Source organism: Bubalus kerabau, chromosome 8, assembly GCF_029407905.1.
Source record: "Bubalus kerabau isolate K-KA32 ecotype Philippines breed swamp buffalo chromosome 8, PCC_UOA_SB_1v2, whole genome shotgun sequence".
NCBI classification, from domain to species: Eukaryota; Metazoa; Chordata; class Mammalia; order Artiodactyla; family Bovidae; genus Bubalus; species Bubalus kerabau.
In genome coordinates, this window is record NC_073631.1 from 94,486,417 (window position 1) to 94,501,597 (window position 15,181).

Sequence of the window (15,181 nt, forward strand, 5' to 3'; positions counted from 1 at the left end):
AGTGCAGCCACATTACGAGGCAAGGGCACCAGGAACCTTCACTGAATGGGGCTCTGAAAGGGGACTCACCATGTGTAAGAACTAAATGTACAGAGAACCAAAGATATTATATCTCTGAAATAATAGTACAAGTCAAACAATTAATAAAATACCATTGTTTAATTTTAAAGTTCCTCTTCAAAGAGGACTTATTGCACAAAGACAGGCAACCTATCCAAACAGTACAATACTGGACTTGTAGCCAACTCAGACAAAAGAACTGGGGTCATAAAATTCCCTGTATTTCAACAGAGAAGTTTTGTTAAAGCAATTCGAGAGGACAAAGAATCATGTTTTTAGTTGTTGTTTATTTTTAAGAACAAAATCTCTATTAATAATGTAGAAAGAGAAAAATAAAACAAGAAACAATGTTACAGCATCAACTTCCAACTGTGATGGAAATCCAGGAGGATTAAATTATTAGAAATGAAATTACTTACAAAGCTGCATATAGAATATTGAATGTGATTTTCTTTAAACAACATGATTATTACCAGTGTCTCAAGTTGGCTTACAATTTCTGTCAAGTTCTTAAAAAATCATATTGAGCCTCTGATTATATAACTTGTTAGATCTGCATGAAAGAATGGTTTTGATACATAACACATCAACAAAGGTACCATTTTATCAATAGTTAAGGCTACTGGCAAAAAAGTGATGGGATTCCCAGGTGGCTCAGTGGTAAAGAAACCACCTGCAACACAGAAGACGTGGGTTCAATCCCTGGGTTGGGAAGAACCTCTGAAGGAGGAAATGGCAATTCAGTCCAGGATTCTTGCCTAGGAAATTACATGGACAGAGGACTCTGACAGGTTACAGTCCATGGGGTCTCAAAAGAGTCAGACATGATTTAGGAACTGAATAATGACAACAACAACAAAGTGATTGGTAAAAAATGTCAGCTGATCTTAAAAGATGGCTTATAATTGACCCTAATAAGAATGTGATACGGTCAGTCAACTATTATTAACTTATTTCCTATGAATGCGTCTTCAAATAATAGCAATGAGCAAAACCAAATTAACTAGGTTTTCTTTTGTTTGGTTGGTTGGTTGTTTCTTAAAGACAATAGAAACATGTTAGCTCTTAAAAGTGCCCAGATCCTAATTCTAATTCATACAGAGTAAGGAATTTCTCCACCATCACCAAGCAATTCTCTGACCCCAACTAGGTATGCCACAATTCAACTCACTTCTGAAACTATCTAGCTGGAGATTGTCAGATTCCACAGGTTAAGAGTCCAGGTTATACAAGACTGCCTCCCCAACTCCCTCACTTCAGATGTCAGTCACAAGCCTAGGTTGTTACCTGGCTTCTGACCAACCAGTTACAGATTAGAGGTTCCCAAAAGTCCCTCCTTAGGTTCAATTAATTTGTTAGGAGGCTCAAAGAATTCAGAGAGACACTGTACTTACTAGATCACTGGTTTATTATAAAAGGATATAACCCAGGAACAGCCAGATGCAAGAGATGCTCAGGCAAGGTGTGGGGAAAGGACACAGAGCTTCCATGCTGTCTCTGAATCTCCAAGAGTTCACCAACCCTTTAGGTTGTGGTTGTTAACTCGGTAAGTCATGCCCGACCCTTTGCGACACCATGAACCACACCATACCAGGCTTTTCCTCTTCTTCACCATCTCCCGGAATTTGCTCAAATTCATGTCTGTTGAGTCAGTAATGCTGCCTAACCATCTCATCCTCTGCTGCCCGCCTTCTCCTGCTGCCCTCAATCTTTTCAGCATCAGGGCCTTTTCCAGGGAATCAGCTCTTCACATCAGGTGGCCAAAATATTGGAGCTTAAGCTTCAGCATCAGTCTTTCCAATAAATGCTCAGGGTTGATTTCCTTTAGGATTGACTGGTTTGATCTCCTTGCAGTCCAAAGGACTCTCAAGAGTCTTCTCCAGCACTACAATTGGAAAGCATCAACTCTTTGGCCCTCAGTCTTCTTTATGGTCCAACTCTTGAATCTGTACATGACTACTGGAAAAACCATACTTCTTCAAATCCCATCCTTTCAAGATTTTATGGAGGCTTCCTTACATAGGCATGATTGACATAAGCATCAAGGGTTGAACTCAATTTCTGGCAAGTCTCCCCTCCTCAAAGGGCTTTCCCAAAGTCACCTCATTAACATAACAAAAGACACTTTTATCTCTCTCATCACTTAGTAAATTCCAAGGATTTTAGGAGCTCTATGCCAAAAACCAGATAAAAACCAAATATGCATTTCTTTTTATAAATCACAATATCACAACTCTTTGCACTAATTATCCTTGACATCATCTCTTTCCACCTTTCTGGACACATAAGTAAAATAACAATTTGGCCTAATGTAACTGGTCCTTTAGTGATAGTTCTGTGAAATTTGTTCTAAAGTTTGAACAAGTGTCATCACACCTCTTGTAACAGTATTTTCACCTCCTTATGTGGTGTGCAACTGGGACTTGGCGGCCAAGTGCACAATGTGATAGAAGGGCGCCTGTTTGTCAGCTTCAAGTGCACTTTGTGAAAGAGAAGATTTATCTGGCACATCACAGCGAAGAAAGTGTTATCTTTAACAACATCGATTAAAACAGTAAAATCACACTTAAATCTGTGCTTATCTCCCCTCGCCCCACCAAACATTTTTTGTCTATCAAATGCCACATCATCCTTAAATGTACTGTAAAGAGCAATGAAATGAGGGAATGAAAGTCCTGGTACAGAAGGGGCATAAGCTCCAGGATGCTCCCATTTGACCCCTAAAAGTGGCAATGGAGAGGACTGGCTCAGAGTGTCCCTCTCCTGCCTGTCTCCATGTGACACTCAAAGCTTCTGATGCTCAGGAGGCAGGTTGGGCTGGGCTGGGTTCCTCAGGTCCATACAAACTAGAATGCAGTCATGAAATGCAACCCACTTAGTTTTCTTCGCTGGAGAACACCATGGACAGAGGAGTAGAACTGGACGAGACTTAGCCACTCAAGTGTTCCAGGAAACATTGACTGGAACCACCCACCCGGACCAGACACCATAGTGACCATGTGCATGACTTACTTTCTGACAGGAGGTCTTGGTAAGAAACACGAACTAACAAATCACCACCACCAAGAATTCAGAAAAGGTCAAAAGGAGATACCACATGTCTATTGCCTCCCAGAATCCTTCTTCCTACCATCCATCTTGGCTGGGCAATGTGTGCACCAACAGAAAGGACCCTGAGTCAGAATGATTGGCCAAAGATAATCCAGAAATTAATCCCATCACCATAAAACCCAAGACTGCAAGCCACATGGCAGAGCAGTTCTCCTGGGTTCCCTTATACTACTGCTGTCCACCTGTGTGCCCCTTCCCAATAGTCTTTTGCTTTCTCAGCACATGTGTCTCTTTGGACAATTCATTTCCAAGTGTTAGCCAAGAGCACACTCTCGGGCTCTGGCAGGGGTCCCACTTCCTGTAACAAAATAACCACGTGGCCACAGCTCATCAGAGATCCAAACATATGCTCAGAGGCACAGGGGCAGGACAGTTATGGATGTCATCCCAGAGCTAGACTTCCTGGCTCCAAATCCTAGCCCTTCTCTGAATAGCTACGTGACACTGGGTAAGTTATGTGATATCTCTGCGCCTCTGTCCCTCAGTCTGAAGATTCAGAGGATGCTAGTATTAAGAGCTCCCAATATAATCACAATGGTGTGATCACTCACCCAGAGCCAGACATCCTGGAATGTGAAGCCAAGTGGGCCTTAGAAAGCATCACTACGAACAAAGCTAGTGGAGGTGATGGAATTCCAGTGGAGCTATTTCAAATCCTGAAAGATGATGCTATGAAAGTGCTGCACTCAATATGCCAGCAAATTTGGAAAACTCAGCAGTGGCCACAGGACTAGAAAAGGTCAGTTTTCATTCCAATCCCAAAGAAAGGTAATGCCAAAGAATGCTCAAACTACCACACAATTGCACTCATCTCACATGCTAGTAAAGTAATGCTCAAAATTCTCCAAGCCAGGCTTCAGCAATACCTGAACCGTGAACTTCCAGATGTTCAAGCTGGTTTTAGAAGAGGCAGAGGAATCAGAGATCAAATTGCCAACATCCACTGGATCATGGAAAAACCAAGAGAATTCCAGGAAAACATCCATTTCTGCTTTATTAACTAGGCCAAAGCCTTTGACTGTGTGGATCACAATAAATTGCGGAAAATTCTGAAAGAGATAGGAATACCAGACCACCTGACCTGCCTCTTGAGAAACCTGTATGCAGGTCAGGAAGCAACAGTTAGAACTGGATATGGAAAAACAGACTGGTTCCAAATACGAAAAGGAGTTCGTCAAGGCTGTATATTGTCACCCTGCTTATTTAACTTATATGCAGAGTACATCATGAGAAATGAGGGCTGGAAGAAGCACAAGCTGGAATCAAGATTGCCAGGAGAAATATCAATAACCTCAGATATGCAGATGACACCACCCTTATGGCAGAAAGTGAAGAGGAACTAAAAAGCCTCTTGATGAAAGTGAAAGAGGAGAGTGAAAAAGTTGGCTTAATTAAAGCTCAACATTCAGAAAACTAAGATCATTGCATCTGGTCCCAATACTTCATGGGAAATAGATGGGGAAACAGTGTCAGACTTTATTTTTCTGGGCTCCAAAATCACTGCAGATGGTGATTGCAGCCATGAAATTAAAAGACACTCTTTGGAACGAAAGTTATGATCCACTTAGATAGCATATTCAAAAGCAGAGACGTTACTTTGCCAACAAAGGTCTGTCTAGTCAAGGCTATGGTTTTTCCAGTGGTCATGTATGGATGTGAAAGTTGGACTGTGAAGAAAGCTGAGCGCCGAAGAACTGATGCTTTTGAACTGTGGTGTTGAAGAAGACTCTTGAGAGTCCCTTGGACTGCAAGGAGATCCAACCAGTCCATTCTGAAGGGGATCAGTCCTGGGTGTTCTTTGGAAGGACTGACGCTAAAGCTGAAACTCCAGTACTTTGGCCACCTCATACGGGGAGTTGACTCATTGGAAAAGACTCTGATGCTGGGAGGGATTGGGGGCAGAAGGAGAAGTGGATGACAGAGGATGAGATGGCTGGATGGCATCACTGACTCGATGGACATGAGTCTGAGTGAACTCCTGGAGTTGGTGATGGACAGGGAGGCCTGGAGTGCTGCGATTCATGGGGTCGCAAAGAGTCGGACATGACTGAGTGGCTGAACTGAACTGAACTGAATGGTTATTGTGTAGGGATTAAATAATCACTCAACAGATTCATTTTTTTCCCTCAGAAAACACATTAGTTGTAAATCATTTAAAATAAAAATTGAAAACTCCAAACAGAAATAGTAACTCACATTCACCAGGCAATATTTACCTATAACATTAATTCAAGACAACTCAAATTTCCTTCCCCAAATGTACACAGAATAATAAATCTTACTAGTGAGTCAAGTGAATGGGGATGCTAAGTACAAAGGGTTCTGTGTCAGAGGGGAAACTTGTGCCCTCCACAACCAGAACTAAACTTCTGAAGTGTGGCCTTTTCCCCCTCCTAAAAACTGAAATGTGTAAAGTGACATGGGTACAGTAGATAAGAAAAATTCAGGAAAAGAAGAAGAAGAAGAAAGAGAAGGAAAGGAGGAGGAAGGGAAGGAAAAAGAGAACAAGAAATAAGAACAAGGAGGAGCAGATAGAAGAAAGAAGGTCAAAGAGTGAGAAGAGAAATAACATCACTTGTGGGAAGAAAAAGAAGAGGAAAGAGAACAAGGAAAGACTAGAGGGAAACCATCCACACCAGCAGTATCTTTCCAGTTGGGCAAAAAATCCACTTTTCACAGGGTCAAAACAGCAGATGTGGGGTTAGAAACATTTGCAGAAGGAATACTTTACAAGGTTGAATTAAATTTAACTACTATGTCATAGGCTTCCTTGATGTCTCAGCAGTGCAGAATCCGGCTATAATGCAGTAGACATAGGAGATGCATGGTTCGATCCGTGGGTCACTAAGATCCCATGGAGAAGTAAATGGCAACTGACTCCAGTATTCTTGCCTGGAGAATTCCATGGACAGTGGAGTCTGGTGGGCTACAGTCCCTGGGGTAACAAAAAGTCACACACAACTTAGTAACTAAACAAATATGTTGTATGCATTTGTATACACTGATTATTTCATAAGTACTATTTTTAGAGTGTTTTGAGATTTTTGTTTGTTTGTTTTTGCCATTTCAAAGTAGATTCCCAGATACTAGGACAAACAGCATGACAGGAAGATTTCAAAAGATAAAACTAACTCTATATAAGTGCTCACAGAAGCAGAAGATACTAAGAAGAGGTGGCAAGAATACACAGAAGAACTAGACAAAAAAGATCTTTATGACCCAGATAACCACGATGGTGTCATCACTCACCTAGAGCCAGATATCTTACAATGTGAAGTCAAGTAGGACTTAGGAAGCATCACTACAAAAAAGCTTGTGGAGGTGATGGAATTCCAGTTGAGCTATTTCAAATCCTAAAAGATGATGCTGTGAAAGTGCTACACTCAATATGCAACCAAATCTGGAAAATTCAACAGTGGCCACAGGACAGGAAAAGGTCAGTTTGCATTCCAAACCCAAAGAAAGGCAATTCAAAAAATGTTCAAACTACCACACAACTGCACTCATTTCACATGCTAGCAAAGTAATGCTCAAAATTCCCCAAGCCAGACTTCAACAATACATGAAACATAAACTTCCAGATGTTCAAACTGGATTTAGAAAATACAGAGGAACCAGAGATCAACTTGCCAAAATCTGTTGGATCATTGAAAAAGCAATAGAGTTCTAGAAAAACATCTGTTTCTGCTTTATTGACTATGCCAAAGCCTTTGACTGTGTGGATCACAACAAACTGTGAAAAATTCTTAAAGAGATAGGAATACCAGACCACCTTACCTGTCTCCTGAGAAATTTGTATGAAGGTCAAGAAGCAACAGTTAGAACTGGACATGGAACAACAAACTGGTTTCAAATAGGGAAAGGCTGTATACTGTCACCCTGCTTATTTAACTTATATGCAGAATACAACACACAAAATGCCAGGCTGGATGAAGCACAAGCCGGAATCAAGATTGTTGGGAGAAATATCAATAACCTTGGATATGCAGATGACACCACCCTTATGGCAGAAAGTGAAGAACTAAAGAGCCTCTTGATGAAAGTGAAAGAAGAGAGTGAAAAAGTTGGCTTAAAACTCAACATTCAGAAAACTAAGATCATGGCATCTGGTCCATCACTTCATGGCAAATAGATGGGGAAACAATGGAAACAGTGAGAGACTTTATTTGGGGGGGCTCCAAAATCACTGCAGATGATGACTGCAGCCATGAAATTTTAAAAAAAGCTTGCTCCTTGGAAGAAAAGTTATAAACCAACGTAGATAACATATTAAAAAGCAGAGAAATTACTTTACCAACAAAGGTCCAACTAGTCAAAGCTATGGTTTTTCCAGTAGTCATGTATGGATGTGAAGTTGGACTATAAAGAAAGCTGAGTGCCAAAGAATTGATGCTTTTGAACTGTGGTGTGAAGACTCTTGAGAGTTCCCTGGACTGTGAGGAGATTCAACCAGTTGATCCTAAAGGAAATCAGTCCTGAATATTCATTGGAAGGACTGATGCTGAAGCTTAAACTCTAATACTTTGGCCACCTGATGCAAAGAACTGACACATTGGAAAAGAACCTGATGCTGGGGAAGATTGAATGTGGGAGGAGAAGGGGATGACAGAGGATGAAATGGTTGGATAGCATCAACGATGCAATAGACATGAGTTTGAGTAGGCTCTAGAAATTGGTGATGGGAAGGGAACACTGGCGTGCTGCAGTCCATGGAATCACAAAGAGTAGTACACAACTGAGTGACTGAAAGGAACTGATAAGTGTTCAAATGGCCAAAATGAACAAACTGTCTAAGAATAGAGAAATTTCATATTTTCCAATTTATTGCCTGAAAAAACCATCATTCCAATGACCACTGGAATTAAACTGAGTATTGTTTAAATTTATTACCCTCCTGGATTAGAGTGAAAAATAGTATTAGACTTTGAATTAAGCTCATTACAGTTACAGAAATGAGAATTTAGTAATTTGGTTACAGATGAGGATTCAATACAGAATCATGTCAATTAAATTAGTGAAGGGAGAGCATGGACAATCATGGAATCCACCCTTCTTCAATCATTCAACAAGTATTTATTGAGCTCTGTTACACGTCAGACACTTTTAAGACACAAAGTATACATCAGTGAATAATACAAAGAAGGTCCCTGACTTCACAGAGGTCACATTGCAGTCTATCTCTAGGGTCATGTGAAGCCTGATACTGTAGGCATTTGTTGGATGTGAGAAGAATAAGAAGTGCCTATTTTAAAATATAGTAGAATGCTCTAATGAAGAAATAATAAGCATATTCACATATTAAAGTACCATCATTCAGAAAAAGTCAAAGCATCTCTGCATTTATACTATATATGTATATAACACAAAGTAATGTGTTGTTGTTTAGTTGCTAAGCCGTGTCTGACTCTTTCGTGGTCTTGTGGATGGTAGCCCACCAGGCTCCTCTGTTCATGAGATCCACCTGAAAGAATACTGTAGTGGGTGGCCATTCTCATCTTCAGGGGATCTTCCCAACCGAGGGATGAAACCTGAATCTCCTACATGAGTTCAGTTCAGTCACTCAGTCATGTCTGACTCTCTGCAACCCCATGGACTGAAGCATGGTACATCACCAACTCCCAGAGCTTGCTCAAACTCATGTCCAACGAGTTGGTGATACCATCCAGCCATCTCATCTTCTGCCGTCCCCTTCTCCTCCTGCATTCAATCTTTCCCAGCATTAGGACTCTTTCCAATAAGACAGTTTTTTGCATCAGGTGGCCAAAGTATTGGAGTTTCAGCTTTAGCATCAATCCTTTCAATGAATATTCAGGACTGACTGGTTGGATCTCCTTGCAGTCCAAATGACTCTCAAGAGTCTTCTCCAACACCATAGTTCAAAAGCATCAATTCTTCGACATTCAGCTTTCTTTATAGTCCAACTCTCACATCCATACACGACTACTGGAAAAACCATAGTTTTGACTAGACAGACCTTTGTGGGCAAAGCAATGTCTCTGCTTTTTAATATGCTATTTAGGTTGGTCATAAATGGTATGGACCTAACAGAAGCAGAAGATATTAAGAAGAGATGGCAAGAATACACAGAAGAACTGTACAAAAAAGATCTTCATGACCAAGATAATCATGATGGTGTAATCACTGACCTAGAGCCAGACATCCTGGAATGTGAAGTCAAGTGGGCCTTAGAAAGAATCACTACAAACAAAGCTAGTGGAGGTGATGGAATTCCAGTTGAACTATTCCAAATCCTGAAAGATGATGCTGTGAAAGTGCTGCACTCAATATGCCAGCAAATTTGGAAAACTCAGCAGTGGCCACAGGACTAGAAAAAGTCAGTTTTCATTCTAATCCCAAAGAAAGGCAATGCCAAAGAATGCTCAAACTACCACACAATTGCACTCATCTCACACGCTAGTAATGCTCAAAATTCTCCAAGCCGCCTTCAGCAATATGTGAACCATGAACTTCCTGATGTTCAAGCTGGTTTTAGAAAAGGCAGAGGAACCAGAGATCAAATTGCCAACATCCGCTGGATCATGGAAAAAGCAAGAGAGTTCCAGAAAAACATCTATTTCTGCTTTATTGACTATGCCAAAGCCTTTGACTGTGTGGATCACAATAAACTGTGGAAAATTCTGAAAGAGATGGGAATACCAGACCACCTGATCTGCCTCTTGAGAAATTTGTATGCAGGTCAGGAAGCAACAGTTAGAACTGGACATGGAACAACAGACTGGTTCCAAATAGGAAAAGGAGTTCGTCAAGGCTGTATATTGTCACCCTGTTTATTTAACTTAGATGCAGAGTACATCATGAGAAACGCTGGGCTGGAAGAAACACAAGCTGGAATCAAGACTGCCGGGAGAAATCTCAATAACCTCAGATATGCAGATGACACCACCCTTATGTCAGAAAGTGAAGAGGAACTAAAAAGCCTCTTGATGAAAGTGAAAGTGGAGAGTAAAAAAGTTGGCTTAAAGCTCAACATTCAGAAAACGAAGATCATGGCATCCGGTTCTGTCACTTCATGGGAAATAGATGGGGAAACAGTGGAAACAGTGTCAGACTTTGTTTTTCTGGACTCCAAAATCAATACAGATGGTGACTGCAGCCATGAAATTAAAAGATGCTTACTCCTTGGAAGGAAAGTTATGACCAACATAGATAGCATATTCAAAAGCAGAGACATTACTTTGCCAACAAAGGTTCGTCTAGTCAAGGCTATGGTTTTTCCAGTGGCCATGTATGGATGTGAGAGTTGGACTGTGAAGAAAGCTGAGTGCCGAAGAATTGATGCTTTTGAAGTGTGGTGTTGGAGAAGACTCTTGAGAGTCCCTTGGACTGCAAGGACATCCAACCAGTCCATTCTGAAGGAGATCAGCCCTGGGATTTCTTTGGAAGGAATGATGCTAAAGCTGAAACTCCAGTACTTTGGCCACTTCATGTGAAGAGTTGACTCATTGGAAAAGACTCTGATGCTGGGAGGGATTGGGGGCAAGAGGAGAAGGGGACGACAGAGGATGAGATGGCTGGATGGCATCACTGACTCGATGGACGTGAGTCTGGGTGAACTCCGGAGTTGGTGATGGACAGGGAGGCCTGGAGTGCTGCGATTCATGGGGTCACAAAGAGTCAGACACGACTGAGCGACTGATCTGATCTGATCTAGCTTTTCTTCCAAGCAGCAAGTGTCTTTTAATTTCATGGCTGCAATCACCATCTGCAGTGATTTTGGAGGCCCCCAAAGTCTCTCACTGTTTCCATTGTTTCTCCATCTATTTGCCATGAAGTGATGGGACCAGATGCCATGATCTTAGTTTTCTGAATGTTGAGTTTTAAGCCGACTTTTTCACTCTCCTCTTTCACTTTCATCAAGAGGCTCTTCAGTTCTTCACTTTCTGACATAAGGGTGGTGTCATCTGCATATCTGAGGTTATTGATATTTCTCCTGGCAATCTTGATTCCAGCTTGTGCTTCATCCAGCCTGGCATTTTGCATGTCGTACTCTGCATATAAGTTAAATAAGCAGGGTGACAATATAAAGCCTTGACGTACTCCTTTTCCTATTTGGAACCAGTCTGTTGTTCCATATCCAGTTCTAACTGTTTCTTCTTGACCTGCATACAGATTTCCCAGGAGGCAGATAAGATGGTCTGGTATTTCCATCTCTTTAAGAATTTTCCACAGTTTGTTGTGATCCACACATTTTGGGCTTTGGTATAGTCGATAAAGCAGAAGTAGGCACTCTGGAACTACTGGAACTGGAACTCTCTTGCTTTTTCGATGAAGTGAGTGAAGAAGTAAAGTGAAGTCACTCAGTCATGTCCAACATTTTGTGACTTCATGGACTGTAGCCCCCAGGCTCCTCCGTCCATGGGATTTTCAGGCAAGAATACTGGAGTGGGTTGCCATTTCCTTCTCCAGGGGATCATCCCAACCCAGGGATTGAATGCAGGTCTCCCTCATTGTAGGCAGATGCTTTACTGTCTGAGTCACCAGGGAAGTCCTGCTTTTTCAAAGATCCAACAGATTTTGGCAATTTGATCTCTGGTTCCTCTGCCTTTTCTAAATCCAGTTTGAACATCTGTAAGTTTACAGTTCACGTACTGTTGAAGTCTGGTTGGAGAACTGAGCATTACTTTGCTACCATGTGAGATGAGTGCAATTGTGTGGTAGTTTGAATATTCTTTGAATTGCCTTTCTTTGGGTTTGGAATGCAAACTGACCTTTTCCAGTCCTGTGGCCACTGCTGAGTTTTCCAGATTTGGTTGCATATTGAGTATAGCACTTTCACAGCATCATCTTTTAGGATTTGAAATAGCTCAACTGGAATTCCATCACCTCCACTAACTTTGTTCATAGTGATGCTTTCTAAGGCCCACTTGACTTCACATTGCAGGATGTCTGGCTCTAGGTGAGTGACCATACCATTGTGGTCATAAAGATCTTTTTTGTATAGTTCTGTGTATTCTTGCCACCTCTTCTTAGTATCTTCTGCTTCTATTAGGTGCATACCATTTTTGTCCTTCATTGTGCCCTTCTTTGCATGAAATGTTCCCTTGGTATCTCTAATTTTCTTGAAAAGATCTCTAGTCTTTCCCATTCTACTCATTTCCTCTACTGAGGAAGGCTTTGTTATCTATCCTTGCTATTCTTTGGAACTCTGCATTCATATATCTTTCCTTTTCTCCTTTGCCTTTTGCTTCTCTTCTTTTCTCAGCTATTTTTAAGGCCTCCTCCTCAGACAACTATTTTGCCTTTTTAGATTTCTTTTTCTTGGGGGTGGTCTTGATCACTGCCTCCTGTCTAAGGTCATGAACCTTCATCCATAGTTCTTCAGGCACTCTGTCTATCAGATCATTAGTAGGTGAATTCTTTACCACTGAGTCTCATGAGTAGATTGATTCTTTACCACTGAGCCTCCAGGGAAGCCCAGGTCCAAATACCTTTAAAAATATGTATTTATTTATTTATTTGGCTGCAATGGGTCTTGATTGCAGCATGTGGGATCTTCAGTTGCAACATGAAAACTGTTAGTGACAGCGTGTGGCATCTAGTTCCCCGACCAGGCCCCTTACGTTGGAAGTGTGGGGTCTTAGCCACTGAATTACCAGGGAAGTCCCCTAAATAAGTTTTGCAAATAGGATACTCTCAATGGTATCTCAACAACAGCTCTTAAAGCCTACAAACCTCAAGTTATATCTTAGTCTACTTACCAACATTACCTGAATTCTCCTATATATTGTCTTTTGATCAGTGGTCTTCACACAAAGCAGCATTTTAACAGAGATTCAAAGGGGATTGACATTGTTGATTTAAAGAAGGAGCTAATAACTGAAAGATCATTATTATTTTAGCTAAATAACTATTCAAAGCAAAGATTGCACCACAACCATTGCCCAACAGTGGCTAAGCTAAGAAGTGGACTGCAGAGAACAAAAATACTGCACCAAAACATTTAAAACTCCATCTTTCAAGCTAATGTAAGTACTTGGAGTGTTTCTCCAGGTAGCACGTGGTAACTTTCCACAGAAAGATTTGATCTACGTGTTTAAGATATGTATAGGTTAAAAATATAGTTATATATTTAACTTCTTGGATTCAAATAGAACTAAAAAGAGAGGAGTGAATTGACGTATTTTTGAAAGCAAGTCATCATACATTTTATTATTTAAAGAACTCTTAAAAAAATTTTTTAACAGTTTTATTGAAGTATATTGATGCACCAAAAAAACTGCATATATTTAATGTATATAATTTAACGAGTCTGGACTTATGCATATACTTATGATACTATGATCACAATCAAGGTAATAAACATATCCATCATTTCCAAGTCTCCTCATGTTTCATGGTCTCTTTGTGTGTGTGTGTGGTAGAAACATGAAACTTACTCTATTAACAAAATTTTAAGTGAATACCATAATGTTAACCACAGGCAGTACTTTATACAGCATCTCTAGGCCTTATTCCTCTTGCATCACTGGAAATTTATCCCTATTGAACAACTTCCCATTTCCCTATCCTCCCAGCCCCTGGCAATCACCATTCTCTTTGTTTCTATGTTTTGTCTACTGTGTGTGTGTGTGTGTGTGTGCGTGTGTGTGCATGTGTGCATGTATGCACGCATATACATGCTCAATCATGTTCTACCCTTTGCAACCCCATGAACTGCAGCCTGCCAGGCTCCTGTCCGTGGAGTTTTCCAGGCAAGAATACTGGAGCGGGTCACCATTTCCTCTTCTAGGTGATCTGCCTGACCCAGGAATTGAGCCCATATCTCTTGCGTTTCCTGCACTGTCAGCTGGATTCTTACCACTGTCCCACCTACATGACTTTGACTACTTTAGACACCTCACAAAAGTAGAACCATATAGCATCTGTCCTTTGGAGACTGACTTATTTTACTTAGCATAATATCTTCCAGGTTAGTCCATGTTGTCTCAAATGGTAGGATTTCCTTCTTTGTTAAAGCTGAATAATATTCCATTTTATGTATATACCACATTTTCTTTATCTATTCATCTGTCAATAGACATTTGGGTTGTTTCCATCTCTTGGCTATCGTGAATAATGCTTCAAAGTACATAAGAGTGCAGGCAATGCTTCCAGATCCTGATTTTAATTCTTTTGGATAAATACCCAGTTGTGAGATTGCTGGATTATATGGTAGTTCTATTTTTAATTTTTTTGAGGAGGCTCTATTATTTTCCATAATGGTTGTGCCATTTTATATTTCCACTAATAGTGTATAAGGACTCCATTTTCTCCATAGCCTTGCCAACACATGTTTATAGTTTGTTGTTTGTCTGTTTGATAATTGTCATACTAACATGTGCAAAGTGATATCTCATTGTAGTCTTGATTCGCATTTCCCTGATAATTAGTGATGCTGAGCACCTTTTCATATACCTCTGTCCATGCTATCTCTAGGCAAGAATATAGGAGTGGGTAGCCATTCCCTTCTTCAAAGGATCCTCCCAACCCAGGGATTGAATCTGTGTCTTCTGCATTGCAGGCAGATTCTTTACCATCTGAGCCACTAGGGAAGTCCCTTTCATATACATCATGGACACTTGTATGGGGAGTGTCTCTTCTTAGGAGAAATGTCTATTTAAATTCTTTGACCATTTTTTATCTATTTATTTTTAAATTTTATTAAAGTATAGTTGATTTACAATGTTGTATTTTGGCCATTTTAAAATTGAGTTACTTGGGTTTTTGCTATTGCATTGTAGGAATATAAGAATGCTTGTTAAAATAAACCCAAAATAGAAGACATTAGTAAGTTGAGATACATAACTCCCTACACAAAAGAAATTAACTCTATTACCTTTTCCTGAATAAAAGCCCATTTGGAACAAATAGAAAATAATTATAATAACAATAATGGTGTATTGAATACTAGTTCACCATGCTTTAATATCTCATTTCACCCTTATAATATTCCAGTGCTATTGAATAAGTAGGGTAAATACCACAAACTTATTTTTCTATTGTAGAAACT

The 15,181-nt window shown here is 40.4% G+C and overlaps 1 protein-coding gene and 1 pseudogene across 1 annotated transcript in view; one reads left to right on the plus strand and one right to left on the minus strand.

Moving 5' to 3' along the window:
* The window catches only part of GRM8 (glutamate metabotropic receptor 8), an 857,461-nt gene that overhangs the window by 509,703 nt on the left and 332,577 nt on the right, over nucleotides 1-15,181 (minus strand). The window lies entirely within an intron of this gene.
* The window catches only part of LOC129658798 (ATP synthase F(0) complex subunit C2, mitochondrial-like), a 77,152-nt pseudogene continuing 65,517 nt past the window's right edge, over nucleotides 3,547-15,181 (plus strand).